The sequence below is a fragment of the Bidens hawaiensis genome, unplaced genomic scaffold (genome assembly GCF_021521415.1).
Source record: "Bidens hawaiensis isolate Kalapana, Puna unplaced genomic scaffold, B.hawaiensis_p1.1 tig00032086_1, whole genome shotgun sequence".
In the NCBI taxonomy this organism is placed as follows: Eukaryota; Viridiplantae; Streptophyta; class Magnoliopsida; order Asterales; family Asteraceae; genus Bidens; species Bidens hawaiensis.
Genome location: NW_027495439.1, coordinates 22,627 through 37,642, shown reverse-complemented (window position 1 = coordinate 37,642; position 15,016 = coordinate 22,627).

The window sequence follows — 15,016 nt, the reverse complement described above, 5'->3', positions numbered from 1 at the left end:
CCTACTAACAAATATTTATACTCGTACTATAGGTGCGAGATAAAGAAAGAGAAAGACCCTTGGACGGAGAGTGAGGCCGATCCTAAAGAGACAAGGTGAATACGCCCCCAAACTTTTGAACTTGTTTTCAAATGAGTCAAACTTGTTATATGAAATTGTTTACAAGGAACTATTTGTTCCTAAAACCGTTATAACTATGGGTATGAACCTAGCCCTCAGGCTGTGGTATACATATGTCTGGATCCTTACAAAGGTGGTACTATGCGATGTATGGACATGATCGCACCACCCTTGGTCGTAGGACGCTCTCCTGCAGGGACTACGACCGTTGTGTATATTTACGGGTACTTAACTAAGTCAAACGTTGCGGTGTTTGTGAGGTGACCTAGTGTAGAGGCTCTAGTTTATAATGTGTTATTTGACATTGTTATTCCTAAGCCACGTTGGGCCTAGGCAGGCGTAGTCTCGAGGGGTAATAAAGTAAAAGAAGTTATTTTGCGTCAGCGTGTTCACCAACATTCGTTGCTGACTTATTTTCTTACATTTTGCAGGTGAACAAGGTTAGCACTAGGAGTGACGAAGTGCTTTGATTATCCTATGGCTCGGATTTGTTTTGTATAAATATAAATGGTGGTTTGTAAACATAAACAAGTAAATCTTTTGGTTAACAACTTAAACGGGTATTTTATAATCCCTTCTTTTGAATGTATATGTAAATATTACATTTTTGATCCTTAAAGTTTTATAAGTCTTCAGCAAACTAACGCAACTCTGATTTATTTACAATTACGATACCAACTGTTGGGTCACGCTCCTAGGCCTTAGATGGGGCTGTGACAAAATTGAACCTTAATGCATATCACTGATGTAATGAAATTCATGCTAAGTTCCAGAAATACCTGCTATTAACCTGTCTGATATGTCATAATAATGCTAAGGATGAAATATTGTGAAGTGATTTAGTTAACGCGATCCCATGTTGAGATCTTTCCATAAAAGTTATGTTTTGGATTGACAAAATGAAATTTGATCTCTTGCACCATTTGTACTTAAGCTTTGGATCACCAAAATGTCATACTCATTGTTTATGGTTGAAGTTTAAGTCACTTGGATGAATTACCTAGCAAATATGCTTAAATTCTTACGTTTTTTGCTTAATTGGCTGCTTTCCAGTATACTTGTGTGCTTAACTATTTGTCTAAGTGTTTTCTAGTATACTTGGGAAATTAACCGATCATTCTAAGTCTTTAAGTATACTTTGTGATTTTCAAGCATACTTGGTGCTTTCAAGTATACATGTGTGCTTAACTGATTGTCTAAGTGTTTTCGATTACACTTGCTTCTTTGCGAATAACCTTTGTTCTTCGGGCATACTAACTATGTATTCGAACAAAGTTGACTTTTTTACTTGTTTGTTACATCCTTTCCTATGTGCGAGTAGAGTTTACCTTGTCCATTCCTGAATATGTACCTGCATCTCAAATCCATAAAGAAGATTAACTTGTCCAATCCCATTCACCATCACCACATGACCAATCCGATCAATCCTCACCATCAAACTCCCTAAACAATGAACAAACTGATGATCTTATTCTTGAACCTACCCAAAACTCAAAACCAGAACCCAACTCAGAAACAAGTCCTGCAACTGAACCATCTCTTATTTCACCACCTCAATACTCAAATGATCCTTACTTACCTATTCTATTAAGAAACTTTAACATTGTGATGAAGAATTCCAAACTAAAATCCAATAACCAAGAGTTGGAGGAGGCATTAAAGAAGGACTTTGTTGAAATTCAAACCCTCAAATCTAAACACTCTGAGGTTATGAAAACCTCAAATTAACCAAAATAAGGGGAGGATGATTCTGAGAATGCCCTTAATTTAATTAGCTACATATTTGAACAAACTTGGGGGGGGGGGGGAGGGTAACGCTGAAGATGTTGTCACCTTGATTTCTCAAGTGTATATGGAGAGTGAAGAAGAAATTGAACAAAATACTACCCTGAACACGATAGAGAATTTATATGGCATCTCTGATGAAGAGGATGAGTTGACGGAGGTTGAACACTGTAATGTTAATGATGAACAAAATGTGTTAACTGAAATAGCAGTTGTATATGTTGAGACTGAGAATATGGAAGTGGAAATGGAGGCAGTGGATGTTGAAAATGAGGATGTTGATCCCAATTTAGAAAATGACTTGGAATTTCTGTATGGAGATCTTGATATTATTGAACCACTTGAAATTAATGAGGTTGATGTCAATACAGTGGATCCTGAATTGGATGCTTCATTTGATGAAATTGAGAATATTACACCTCCTATTATGAAACAAATAGGACCATCTCGTCCAGCTGATGATGATGAAGAGAAGAGGAAAATGAAGGGCAAATCCATTGTTGAGAATGAATATCAACTGCAACCCACAAATGCTCAAGTGCAAAGAAATATTGAAGAGTTACTATTTTTTGATGAATCTGCCACAAGAGCAAGAGTTATCTATGAGCAAAGAATGAGAGAGATGTGTGATAGGGAATTTTTAAATTATATGTTCTCAGAAAAGGAAATTGAAGAACAAAGACTCCTTCTTGAACAAATTGAGCTTCAAAACAAATCGAGGGAAGAGGCTGAGAATCAAAATGAAGAAGAGAGCCCTCAAAAGGTTTTGGAATCACTATTGAAATTAAAACATGATGAAAAAAATAGAAAAAGCTTCCAAAGAGAATCTAGAAAATGTGATCAAGATATTTGAAGACAAAGTTGATGATGTTACACTTGAAACTAAAACTGTTGATGAAACTCTTGAAAATATTGCTGATACAACATGTGAAACTGAAAAAGAAATAACTGTGATTGAAAACAAGAATCGAGAGAGAACTGATGATAATCAACTTGTATCTGACCTTGATCACGAAGAGATCACTATAAATTTCATAAGAAAAGTTACAGATAAGCGGTGAAAAAGATTAAAATTTATGAAAAAAAAGGACAACTACTGAAAAATTGCTCATGATGAGCCAATTCATGCAGTGCCTTTAAGGCAAGTGGGTCCTGATATCAAACTGTTGATAAACAGACAGATGAAGAAGAAACTCCAAATGAAAAAAGATAGAAATTAAATGATTTAAAAGGCAAGGAGGGAAATGGATCTTCAGATGAAAGTGATGATATGGAGCCAAAGAATCCTACACCTATTAGGCATTTTAGACCTTGTAATTGTTCGGGTTTTTCCATATTTTATTTTATAACCGTTACCCGACCCACTTATATGTTCGGGCTATCCTATCAATAAAAATACCGCATTTATCGAGTTATTTAATTATTATACTTCCTCCGTCCCATTATAAGTGTCCACATTTTCTTTTTTATTTGTCCCATTACAAGTGTCTACTTTCAAAATTTGTTAGCCATTTTCCCAGTTTACCCTTAAACACACACAACTAACATTAATAAACATTATCGATGGACCCACTTTTCAAGGGTATTATTGTCATTTGGTAAGAAAAAAAGTAATCATTCAATCCAACATAAACATTGTGTTTTTCAAACATGTACACTTATAATGGGACAGAGGGAGTAATATTATTGTTTAATTATTTATTAAAAATATATATTAAACTTTCAAGATGTAAAGTTAACCCTAAACTAAACTATTATCTAATTATGTTTCCCTCCTCATATTACAGGGACTAAAGTGTAGATTAATATATTATTATTATTATTATTATTATTATTATTATTATTATTATTATTATTATTATTATTATTATTATTATTATTATTATTATTATTATTATACTTGCCTAGTGCAGCCTACCGACAATCACAATTTGGTTAATCAATCAAAATTGATCAGTTTTTCTTAATATATTAAGCTGACATTAATTTATTCGTTATACAAGATGTCGAGTGCTATAATTCAATTAAACACGCAATTATAATCTCCTAACCCCCACCGTCATAACCCATACACCCAATTGAATTAACATCACTGTTTAATTAGTGTTCTTGAGTTCGTTGAGCCAACCATCGTTTGATTGCTGTCTTATATTCGTCTATAATTAGTTAACATAAACCCTAACATTAATTTGATTAACAACAACGGATTAACTGAATTGTTAATTCTAGGGTTTATGTGAATTAGGATTTGAAGACAGTTTGTTTATAATTAATAGTTTCTAGATTATAACTAGGTTAGCCACCAGCCCAGTTGGATGGTGCACCCCTGGTTAATTCAGAAGGGACGGCTGGTCGCGGGTTCGAACCTCCAGCCCGTTTTTTAGGTTATTTTATGTATTTTTGTTGTTTAATCAATATTTAACTAATAATAACAATAATAAATGATAAATAAATTACATTTTATAAAAACCGACATGATTACGTGTTGTTTTTCCACATCTTTGTTAAAAACCCCGAGGTATGTACATATATGTTAATATATATATATATAAAGATAATATAATTTGTTTTAAGTCTAAATATTAAAGATTTATATAAATAACATTTGGTTATAAATATATTAATGGTATTTAAATGATTAAACTAACCTTTATATATATATTTATTATAAATAAGTATAATAATTTTGTTTATAATACTAGATGTATTAATTAAAATATACCACATGTTTAAATATCTATGTTAGTGCATGGTTTTGCGTCTCGAATCTTTGTATTTATTGTTTGATTATTATAATGTAAAAGTTATTTATATTATTGTCTAGTTCGTTAAGAATTGTCTAGTTCGTTAAGGATGCTTAACGAATTAGGGGACAGTTAGTTAATGATTATTATTCATTATTGTAATGTAACGAAGTGGAAGTCAAGTTCGTTACGGAATGTGTAACGAAGTAGACCCATCTTCTATATATAGAGGTGTTCCTCCTCTAATTAATTTAAGTATTGATTTAATGTATTGAACCTCTGCCGAATTGTTCTCTCGATCAATCCTTCATATATTACAATTAATACTAATACTAATAATACCTAGTATATCTATACGTATAACCTATAACCGATAAGAGTAATTTATGGACTAGATCAGTGTTAATCGTATTTGGATCTTAGATTTGAGATTTGAGACGTTCACAAGTGGTATCAGAGTCTTCGGGGTTCGATTGCTCTTGATCTAGTGTTTCTAATTCGTTAATTGAAGTAATATTAAAGTTATTTTGGTATTATTTAGTTCCGGTTTGAATTCATTAAAATTAAGTGTTTATTTGGTTGGTTTTGGAATGAATTGAGTTGGATTGTTGTTTGTTAAGGTATTGGGAAGGTTTGATGGATTGGAATTGAGATTTGAATTGGATTTGTGTTGGTTTGATTTGGATCTGACTGTGGCCGAAACTAGGGAGTGTTTTTGGTCAAATTGGATTTGGTTTTGAGTGAATTGGTGTATGATTTGTTGCAATTTGTTTTCGCAATGAGTATTCGAGTAATTTGATATGTTATTTGAGCGTTTTGGTGCTGTATTGGAGGCGTATTACGAATCTGGGTTTGTTTTGTTTGTTCTTCATTTTCCAGATTTCTGGAAAAATGATGATGAAGATTTGAAGATTTTCATCATCTGTTGAAGATTCATCATCTTTACGTAATTCGTTATCATAGTTCGTTAAATTAAACTATTTCGTTCCTTAATTTGTTACTCAGTTCGTCATCATTTTGATTCGTGTTATTTGATTCGTCACACACGTGGTCTGATTCATTAATTTGATATCTAACAAACTTTTTCCAGGTGGCAAAAGTTGTCAGAGTTTGTTATAACCATTATAACACCCTGATTCATTATAGTTGATTTGCTATCAACTGTAGCAAATTCGTTATCTTAATTCGTTACCTTGAATCAGAGATTCGTTAACCTGATTCGTTACGTTGACGTTGTGATTCGTTAATTTGATTCCCTAAATTGACTTAGTGATTTGTTACTTGATTCGTTACCTTGGTTTGTTACTTTGAATTTCATTTCGTTAACCTAATTCGTTAAAATGATTCGTTGACTCCGTTCATTTAATAGTTCGTTAGAATCTAATTCATGTGACACTGTTCCTGGTTCGTTACCCAGATAACTTTCAATTCGCTATAGATGACTCGTTATTTTAGTTCGTTACAAACACTGTTCTAAGTTAGTTAATATATTATCAAATTTGGTCCTTGAAGTTTGAATGTTTGTTACTTATCAAGATGGCTGGTTTGTACGCGTTAGCTTCTCAAAACATACTCATGCAGCAAATGTCACAATTGGACACTGAAATTGGATCCCATTCCAAATGTCCTCGATTGATGAAATTTAGTGACTTTGCTAAATGGGAACCTCGTTTCCATGCTCATCTGGGTTCTGTTCACCCTGATTGTTCTTATTGTTTGGATGAAGTGTATACTGTTCCAATGATTGGATAAGAAATAATTGGATTCACACCTAAAGCCATCTCACAATACTCTCAAGAAGAAAAGAAGGCTTTGGAGATTGAAACGAAAGCATGCTCAACTCTTACAATGGCGTTACCTGAAAACATATTTCATCAAGTCGGTAGCATCAAGATTTGTGCTTCGTTGTTTCAACACATTCGTATGAGGAGTATGGGTAATACTGCAGAAAGCAAGAAGGTGATGTTAAAGTTTCAATTTAGAAATTTTAACTTACTTGAAGGTGAGAATGTCGAAGAGATGACAACACGGTTTAACCATCTGATAGACGAAATGGACAACATGAAGATGGAGCCTTCTGAAAGTGTAAGTTAGATACAATCAAGAGTGCTCTACCGAGTTCTTACTCGTATTTCTTAATGGTATTGAAAGAAAATAATTATTTCAGTAATGAAGATCTGACTGCGTCTGAGTTCATGCAAAAGATCAAAGCTCGTGAATATGATCTTAGGTGTCAAAAGTATTCTAAGGATAGCCAAGATCCAACTTTTTGTGGTGGGAGTATACCCTTGAGTTCAACAACTTCCAATCATCACATTCCTTACACAAAATGCAAGTGATAATGCTACAACTATCTATAGTGATCCACGTGCATGTTTCTACACTGCTGGAAGTTCTGGATCACCTGATGCTTCTAGTTCTTCTGGAGGGTCTGGAAATTCAACTACTGCAAATCAATTCTAGCACAACTGAATGTGAACATGAAGGAGGCTGAACAAAACTTTGCCTTCTTGTCTGCCTTCATGACTTCTTATGAGAATCTGGTTGGTAGTAAAATTGCCACAAGTGAATTAACTGATGAAGATTATGACCAAATCGATCCTGATGATTTGGAACTCATGGATTTGAAATAGAATATGGCAATGATCGTCAGAAAGGTGAAAAGGTCCATGCAACGAACTGGCAAAGATCTTCCATCATTAAACAAGAAGTTGGGGTTCGATAAATTGAAAGTTAAGTGTTATAATTGTCAAGAGTTTGGAAATTTTGCCAAAGAATGAGACAAACCAAATAAGGAGTATACTGGTCCTAGAAATCAAGATCGAAGTTCATCTAGTAAAAATGGAAATGATTCTGTTAAGTCTTCAGGAACCACACCATCTTCTTCTGGGTCACAAGCTATGCTGACCAACATGGATGGAACTGATTTGTCACAAAGATTGTTGTGCAACGATAATCAAGCTAATTTTGTTATGTTTGAATCAAATGAGAATTTCCAAAATGCAAGTGGGAGTGAGATATCTTCTGACAATGATACTGAGTCTGATTCTGACGACTCGTGTGAAAAGCTTCTAACTACTATTACTTTCATGGCTAAAATCAATGAGGTTAGTCCTTCTGTTTCTTGTGTTGATTTTGAGAAAAAAAAAGCCTAAGTTAGAATCTTTGAAAAATCACAATGACTGTTTAATGAGAGAAATTGCTTCACTAAGGGATACTTATCGACAATCTTTTGAATCTCAAATGAGATCTAAGGATAAAATTAAAGCATTGACGATAAGTAATCATGATCTCAAAGCTGAGTTATCTGTCAAAATGACGATTAACGATCAAAAAGTTCAAGAAATCTTGAAACATCGTTCTAAGATAACAGAGCTTGAGAATGAAGTTCTTGAGTTGAAAAATAAGTTGGGCAAGTTTAGAAACTCATCATTTTTGCTAAATGAGATAATTGAAGTATCTGATAAGCAAAAATATTCTAAAAAGGGTATAGGTTTTGTTGAAATAGCACCACCGTTTTACAATGATTATACAATAAATCCTTTTGCTAGGAAAGAAGAAGAAGTGATTGTGAATGAACCTGTTGTTTCAGAAAAACCTAAACCAGTAAAAACTGATCATATTAAAGCCCAAACATCAACTCAAAAACATAAAGCAATAAAGCTTTTGTTGAGAATGTTGATAAAGTTATAATTGAAGATGTAGTTGAACCAGATATTATACACAAAAATGAGAACATTCCAAGTTCGAATCACGTCCTTTGTGAACCTCATGAATTTGAGGAAGCTGTATATGGTTCAAATACAGTTCCAGAGAAAAAGAAAACACATGATAAGGTTAAAGCAAAGAAATATAAAAAATCAAAGATTTCAGATGAGGATTTGTTTCGTTCCATCAATCCTGTTGCAAGTAAACCTTCTACTGTTCGTGTGTTTAAGTTAAAAGGGTTGGACACCATGTTTACTAAGAAAGACATTCCGATAAGTATTATCAAACCTGAATTGATCGAAAGTGTCTTTCACAATGAAACCTCAAAAATACAAGATCTTGAACGTCAGTATGCTTGTGCCAAAACATCAAACACATCAGACCCATTGATTAAAGCTAAACAAGTATTAAAAACGCTAACAAAGTTCAGTTTGTGAAATCTACTGGAACTGACACATTGCGAAGTTTTTCAAACTGCTCTAATCTTGACTTCTATCTGAAAAAGAAATTGGTTTCGTCTGATGATTTGGCCAAGAATTTTACTAAGAATGTGAGTCATCAACCTTCTGTGGCATCTGTTTTTGCTAAATCTCAAGATGATCGTGTGGACATACAAAGTTGTTTTCTTTATGGTTAACAAGGTCATGTTGTGAGAAACTGTGGATAGAAGAAATCTCAGAATCTTTGTTGGTGCATTTTGTGACCGTCGCTATGCAATTCTGTTCAGCGGAAACAAAGTACGAAGTTAGAACAACTTCGCCATAGGCGAAGTTCTAACAACTTCGCCATAGGCGAAGTTGTAACAACTTCGCCTACAGGCCCAAGCCCGTGAAGTTGTTTATATATATATATGTGTGTCTTGGTTAGGTTTGAGTATCCAGAAAGTCAGAGTGTTTAATTGTCTAGAGAGAAACCGAGAGGGAGAGTCGTGTGAGACGGCCCGAGGTAGAGCTCACCTCGAGTCGGCCGTCATTTGTTTTCGTGTTTGGTATGTAATGTGTTTCGGTTATTATATAAAAGATCTGCAGAAGTGTTTATCCCATTCGTGTGTTTGTTCGTGTATGTGTTTGTGTGTAATCGTGTTCTTCGTCTTCTACACCATTAAACGAGTCTAGGAGGATTCCGCACTCCTAGACCTCGTGCGGATCTCGTATCGATCGGCGACCCCCGCGGGGGAACCTACAAGTGGTATCAGAGCCTTAGGCTCTTATGCTATGGTTCGAGATCTGCGTTTTGGTGTTTCTGGCACGTTTCTGATGTGTTTCTGGCCGAACAGCCGCCGCAGGCGAAGTTGTCGCTTAAATTTTAGGGTTTATGCGAAGATATAAGGTTAAGCGAAGTTATTCACAACTTCGCCTACCTCACAAGTTTGCTTATCTCAGGCGAAGTTATCTGTCAGGCGAAGTTTTGGACAGGCGAAATTAAGGAGGAGCGAAGTTGACTTTAGGCGAAGTTAAAAAAAAAAAAAAAAGTTTTCGTCTGTATGGCCAGGTGTACACGATTATTGTGAGACCGAAGACGTTGTTCCGTCAACGAGTGAAACTTGTTATATCTTCGTCTTACGTGTGAACAAATACGTGTCAACTCTGGTTATGGAGTTGAGGTTGTGAATGGGATATTGATTGAAACTGGATATTGACACATATTTGGGTGTTTGTGGGCAATGAAATTGTTTTTGTTCGAGGTTGACCAACTGAAGAAAGTCAAATTGAACTGAAGGTTTTCGTCATTACTGGATTGCGGTCAGAGCATATTATTTATCTTATTTTCAAGGAGTTCGAGAATTGGATCCTGAAACGTGATGCTTATTTATTAAAGTGAAAATTCTGGAACAAGTTGGATTTAATCGGGAATTAAAGTGTTTATGTTCTTGATCGTTATCCCTGGTGATTGAAGATGCTTCGGATTAATTAATGGTCATGTGTGTTAGATTCTGTCAAGGTGGTTTTGTGATGAAATTGATCACTTGATGTTGAGTAGTTGAAGATTAAACCTTATCGTATGCCGACGTGTTGGTGAAGTTGTGGAGGGAGCCCAACTTCATGTGTTGGTGAAGTCAGAAGGACTCACGTGATTGGTTGAGATGATCAATTAGGCACGGGGATGCATGCATTTCAAAAACCTCAATCTATATAGTCGGAGAAGCTTACACTGAAGGGGAGATCTGATATGGAAGACGCTGGGTGATTGGTAGATTTGTGAAGCTACAAGACAGTTTCAGACACGACTGGTTGAAGAGCAAACAGAAGATCATCAGTTAAGAGGGAGTCTGTTGGTGCATGTTTTGTAACAGATGATCTTTTGTGTTTGTTAGAATTGAGAGCTACGGTCAAAGGGGAGTCTGTTGGTGCATTTTGTGACCGTCGCTATGTAATTCTGTTCAGCGGAAACGAAGTACGAAGTTAGAACAACTTCGCCATAGGCGAAGTTGTAACAACTTCGCCATAGGCGAAGTTGTAACAACTTTTGCCATAGGCGAAGTTAGAACAACTTCGCCTTAGGCAAAGTTGTAACAACTTCGCCTACAGGCCCAAGCCCGTGAAGTTATTTATATATATATATATATATATGTGTGTGTCTTGGTTAGGTTTGAGTATCCAGAAAGTCAGAGTGTTTGGTGATCAGTTTAATTGTCTAGAGAGAAACCGAGAGGGAGAGTCGTGTGGGACGGCCCGAGGTAGAGCTCACCTCGGGTAGGCCGTCATTTGTTTTCGTGTTTGGTATGTAATGTGTTTCGGTTATTATATAAAAGATCTGCAGATGTGTTTATCCCATTCGTGTGTTTGTTCGTGTATGTGTTTGTGCGTAATCGTGTTCTTCGTCTTCTACACCATTAAACGAGTCTAGGAGGATTCCGCACTCCTAGACCTCGTGCGGATCTCGTATCGATCGGCGACCCCCGCGGGGGAACCTACAATCTTCATCCGTTTGTCAAGGACCAATCGAAACCAGTTCCTGTCATAAAGGAGATTTTGAAGAGACCTTTGTCGTTTGATGATTATACTCACATCATGTTTTCAAATGTGAATCCATGTAAGGTAATTCATGTGAATGAAACATCTGGTCAAGTAAAACCGAAGTTTGTTCCAACCGAGCCAATCTGCAAGAACATGAACTCAAATGTCGTTCAAGCGGCCGATCTGAGACGAAAGTCTAAAAGGCCTGTAACTTATTCTCAAGTTGCTGAACAACAATTGAATTCGACCAAATTTGATTCTTCTCATGAAACTCAAAAGGTGCCCAAGACTGAGGCCTGGGCTGCCTTTTTGAACTAATCATTTTTACTTTGTGTGTAGAGTACATCCAAGACCACGTCTGGTGAGAACTGGATAATGGACAATGGATGTTCTCGTCGTATTACCGGAAATCTCAACCTCTTAACAAATGTTTGGGGTTATGTTGCTTTTACTGGGAATTCTAGGGGTATGATTACAGAAGAAGGTGAAGTTTCAAATGGGCATATCACGCTTGAGAAGGTCAATTATTGTGATAAAGTTGATCATAATTTATTAAGTGTGTCGCAAATCTGTGACAAGAAGTACACAACTGTATTTAACGATAAAGAATGTCTGATTCTGAAACCGGGATACGTCATTCCCGAGGACATGGTTGTCATGCGATCACCTTGATCGAATGATATTTATGTCTTAAATATGAGTTCTAAGGTATCTACATCGATCAAAACATGTTTCGTCCCAAAAGCAACTGAGAAGGACTCTATTCTATGGCATCGTAGAATGGGTCATATTCATGTTCGAAAGATGAATTATTTAATGGCGAATGACTTGGTCGAAAGTGTTTCTTTGTAGAACTTTAAATTATCTGACCACTGCGTTGCTTGCAAGAAAGGCAAACAGAAGAAAAAGTCACATCCGTCTAAGTTATTGAACTCCATTAATAATCCTTTAGAACGACTTCATATGGATTTATTTGGTCCTGCGAATCGTGCAAGTATCTCTGGAGATTGGTATTGTCTTGTAGTAACCGATGACTATTCAAGATATTCATGGGTCTTATTTATGAGTTCAAAAGATCAAACACCTGTTATGGTTAAAAATTTAATCACTAAGATCGAATCACTATACAAGCATAAAGTGAGGAGAATTCGAAGTGATAATGGTACTGAATTTAAAAACACTGTATTGGATTTCTTCTGTGTTCAAAAAGGAATTCATTGAGAATATAGTGCCCCTTATGTACCACAACCGAACGATGTTGTTGAAAGGAAAAACATAACTTTGATTGAAGCAGCTAGAAATATGCTAGCCGATTCTAAGCTTCCTGTCCAATTCTGGAATGAGGCTGTGAATACTGCTTGTTATACGCTTAATCGGTTTCTAACTGTTAAGAGACTACAAAAGACGAGTTATGAGCTTTTGAACAAACGAAAGCCTAACTTAAAGTACTTGGAACCATTTGGGTGTCCTTGTACGATGTTGAAAAGAGATGTGGGTAAATATGAAGAAAAACCATTGAGGGTTATTTCTTGGGTTACGCTTCTTTAAAGAAAAGAGTATTTAATTTCACTCTTGGTTGGTTGTGTGGATTGCCAAAGGTACACCACACCTCCTCAAGGAAAAGGCCCTGACTGGATGTTTGATTATGATGGTTTATTTAATTCGTTTACTCCATCAACTGATCAACCAGATGAAGACCTGGTACGTGCGTATTTTGAAGATCAATTGGTAATTCCAAGGTTTTCAAGTTCTAATGATGTTGAAGCTCCAACTGTAGCACAAACTGAAGATCCGCGTGATGATCCTCCAGCTTCTTTTGATAATGTTTCTACTTCTTCTGATGATACTCAAGTTGTTGATCAAGTTATTGAACCTGATGTTGCTGACACAGTTGACAGTGATGATTCATACCATGAGCTTAACATTATACTAACTTATTCGAAAATGTTGTTGTTTCTGAGAATCCCACTCTTAGGATTCATAATTATCATCCAAAGGAAAACATCATTCGGGAACTTGATGTGGGCGAACAAACCCGTCATCAAGTTGCCTCTTTTGTGTGCCTACGCAGATTTACATTCTTCTGGAATTGTAAATGTTGCCAAATTCACTTGCTTTCTATCCCAAGTTGAGCCAACGACGACTCGTATGGCACTTGAAGATCCTTCTTGGGTAGAAGCAATGCAACAGGAATTGAAAAAAAATTGCACGATTGGGTGTATAGGATCTTATCGACAAACCCGCTAGAATTAAGAAGCCTATTCCAACTAAGTGGGTATTTAAATGTAAAAAAGACGATCGTGGGGTGATCGTGAAAAGCAAGGCATGACTAGTGGTTCAGGGTTTCCATTAGCAAGAGGGTATAGACTACACTGAGGTATATTCTCCGGTTGCAAGATTGGAAGCTATACGAATTTTTCTGGCTTATGCGGCTTGTAAGAATATTAAAGTCTATCAAATGGATGTGAAAAGTGCTTTTCTCAACGGTGAACTACACGAGAAAGTGTTTGTGTTACAGCCTCCTGGCTTTGAGGATCCATATTATCAGGACCGAGTTTATCGCTTAAATAAGGCTCTGTATGGTCTAAATCTAGCTCCGAGAGCTTGGTATGGCACGCTTGCTGACCATTTGACTGATAACGGCTTCAAGCGAGGGACTGTTGACTGCACTTTATTCTATAAAACCATTGGTGATGATCTTCTCCTCGTTCAGATTTATGTCGATGACATTATCTTTGGGTCAACAAATGACACGTTATGTAAGGAATTCGAGAAGTCAATGCAAACAAAGTTCGAGATGAGTTCGATGGGAGAGATGAACTTCTTTTTACGGTTGTAGGTTCACCAATCTGCGAAAGGAATCTTCATTCACCAGACTAAGTACGTGAACGATGTCTTGAGCCGATGCAAGATTACTGCTAGACAAATCCCTTCAACTCCTCTCCCTGTGGGTCACAATTTATCACCGGATGAATTGGAGGATACTGTCGATCCTACCCTCTGTCGAGCGATGATCGGTTCTTTGATGTATCTCACTGCTTCTCGCCCTGATATAATGTTTGTTGTTTGTTTATGTGCTAGGTATCAAGTTAGTCCCCGAGTGACTCACCTGGCAGCAGTAAAGCGTATTCTTCAATATCTGAGGGGCAATCCATATATCGGATTATGGTACCCCAAGGACGATTACTTTGAACTTACCGCCTTTTCAGACTCAGACTATGGAGGGTGCAAGATTCATTTCAAATCGACTACAGCAGGGTGTCAATTATTTGGAAGCCGGTTTGTTTCCTGGCAGTGTAAGAAGCAGACAACGGTCTCCACTTCAACCGCTGAAGCAGAATATGTTGCAGCCTCGAGTTGCTGTTCCCAGGTTTGGTGGATACAACAACATCTTCGTGACTACGGTTTGAAGTTTCTCACTATTCCCATTTTAATTGATAATTCTACTGCCATTAGCATCACAAAATATCCCGTACAACATTCTAAAAAGAAACATATCGAAATTCGATATCATTTCATACGGGATTTTTTTGAAAAGAAATTGATTGACCTTGAGAAAGTACATACCGATTTTCAAAAGCCGATCTATTTAACAAAGATTTTGACAAAACTCGTTTTAAATTTTTGCTTGGTTTAAATGGACTGAAGACTCTTGCTGATATCCTGAAACAAGGATGATTATCTTTATTTCCGGTTTATTTT